A 2,486-nucleotide genomic window follows, 5' to 3' on the forward strand; every position below is an offset into this window, starting at 1 on the left:
CTGGCTCCCAGGGTAACTCCCTGGTACCTACCTGCAGCCGTGTCGCTGTACTTCGCGTGACGCTTCACCGCCTCGGCCTCTTCGTACGTGTGCGAAGACGTTCCCTGGTCGTCTTGCACCTCGTCTGAAGACTCGTTGCCATGGCGGCCACGCCCTCCGGAGCCCCCCTGATGACCAGGTGGTGCATGGGACGGCGGCCCGCGCGTTTGGCCGGGGCCGGACCGCGGGGGAAGGTTTCGGACGGGCACTGCCTGCTCGTACATATCTGGTCTGTTCTGTGCACGCACCCAGCAAACAGTGTGTTACTGAGAAAGATGCATGAATTTTACAAAATAATACCATAATTAGTCTGAAGACGTAAGCACATTTATGCCTTTATGTAAAAGAACTGGTTGGGTATCAGATGTGTAGATGGCATTTTGTTTTTCTGCCACGTACAGACTAATTTTCGGAGAAAAGACGTGATTCTAAGTTTCTGTACACGCACCCAACAAACAGTGTGTTAACAAGAACGATGGATGAATTTTACTAAATAATACCATAATTCCGAAGACGTAATTTTGACATTTATGCCCTTAAATGAAAGAAATGGTTGGGTATCAGATGGGTAGATGGCTTTTCTGCCACCTACCGACTAATTTTCGAGGAAAAGAAGTGATTCTAAGTTTGATGTCGACGCTTCAAAGTAATCCTTTTATAAGGAACTTCAGAAGAAGAGATTTGTTTGCTGGATTCTGGTGCGTAATTAATTTTTTCTGTCATATGTGCGCAGCGTCCTTGCCATAGCATTACTATTACACATGTATCTCTGACAGAAAAAATTGACTATTCCATGAGCACACGCATTCAAAAACAAGACTGACAATGAAAACATAAATTGCCATGATGATGATGACTAGTTTATTATTATTCAAATTGTGAATCCTTTCTCACCCAAGCATCGACACTGAAAGATAAAATGTAGATACAAAATGTTGATACTCGATATAAAATGATTGTTTACTCTGGCATAAGTATACTAGAATATATACCGAACACAGTTTGATACGAAGAGCTACTAGTTTTGTTTACGTACCTTTTTTCAAGAAAGTGTTGGCTGTTTGTAACATTGATTTCCTATGGTAAACGTATCTGTGTTCAAAAAAGACGCTTCTCTCCAAACGGAGGTTTAGGCTCAGGCTTATTTTTTTCATTGCTTTATGTGTTTTTGTCGGGCTCTATTTTTGGACTTTTATTTCGAATGCTCAATTTTGATCACTTGGGTGATTTTGGAACTTTCTATTTTTGCGTGTATGTATGTATGGCCATGTATGGGGGGCCTGGCTACACCTCTGACCTGGCTACACCTCTGCTGCAAAGTCTGTCTTGTCCCCCCGACGGCCAGTGTCGGTAATGGGACTAGGTAGGTAGGTAGGTGTATGGGGGGAGTGAAATGCGAGGCATTTGCCCGCAAATGTTGTTTTTCTCGTTAATTACTTGCGGTCCTTTTGCAAAAGATCACAGCATTTTCAGCCACGCGACAAAACCTGTGTCTCAACAGGGTCATAGAGACACGTAGGCACCTTCACGGTGGGGGTCGGTCAATATTTCGTGTGGAACTTTCAATGGAAGCTTTATCTTTCTTGTTGTACTTTCAACACCAAAGGAGCCCATAGCTAGATCAGAGCTTGCCGCTCCATTTAACCAAGACCGGCTCTTGCAGTTAAATAAAATAAAACGCATGGTGCGTTAAGTGTTTCTTTTACAGAAATCCGAACTAAGGAGAAGAGTGTATGTTAGTTCTATTTAGATAAAATATCACTTATCGTGACACTTCAGCAACTATAACTGAACACTGAACATCTTGAACACTGATCAAGTCAAAGTAAGTATATATGCAATGAAAACAATTAATGCGACAGAAAAACATGAAGCTCCAGTGCTAACCACAAAATTGGCAAGAACTGCTTTAGACAGGAACCGTTTCTGGACATTGTCTTTTATTTACACTTCCAGACGAGCTGGCTTCTCCCTTTTTGTATACCCAAGACTTATGGAAGCAATAATTTGCATCATTCGGTGCCATTTTGCCTCACTGCTGCAGATAGTCAAACCTTTCTACATCCTATATCAATCCTCCAAAAAAAATTTCTACGCATTGCCACTGGATCAAATTTCTATACCCACTCTTCACCTCTTTTCAAACAACTTAGAATTTTGAATATTTATGACATTAATAGATTTCAACTAGCACTTTTCGCAGCCCAATATATAAACCATAATCTCCCTGATACCTTTGATGACTTTCTTAACTTTCGTTCACAGATTCACAATTATGAAACTCGTCAACGTTCCCATTTTCAAATTCCCTTACTAAGAACATCTTTTGCCCAAATGTCAGTCAAATACAAATGTGTAACCCTATGGAATGAACTACCACCAGCCCTAAAAAAATTCTAACCTCCTCTTTCCTGCCGTTCAAACCGAGCTCTGAAAAACCATCTGAT

Source organism: Branchiostoma belcheri, unplaced genomic scaffold (genome assembly GCF_001625305.1).
Source record: "Branchiostoma belcheri isolate BF01 breed outbred unplaced genomic scaffold, Haploidv18h27 scaffold51, whole genome shotgun sequence".
Classification (NCBI taxonomy): domain Eukaryota; kingdom Metazoa; phylum Chordata; class Leptocardii; order Amphioxiformes; family Branchiostomatidae; genus Branchiostoma; species Branchiostoma belcheri.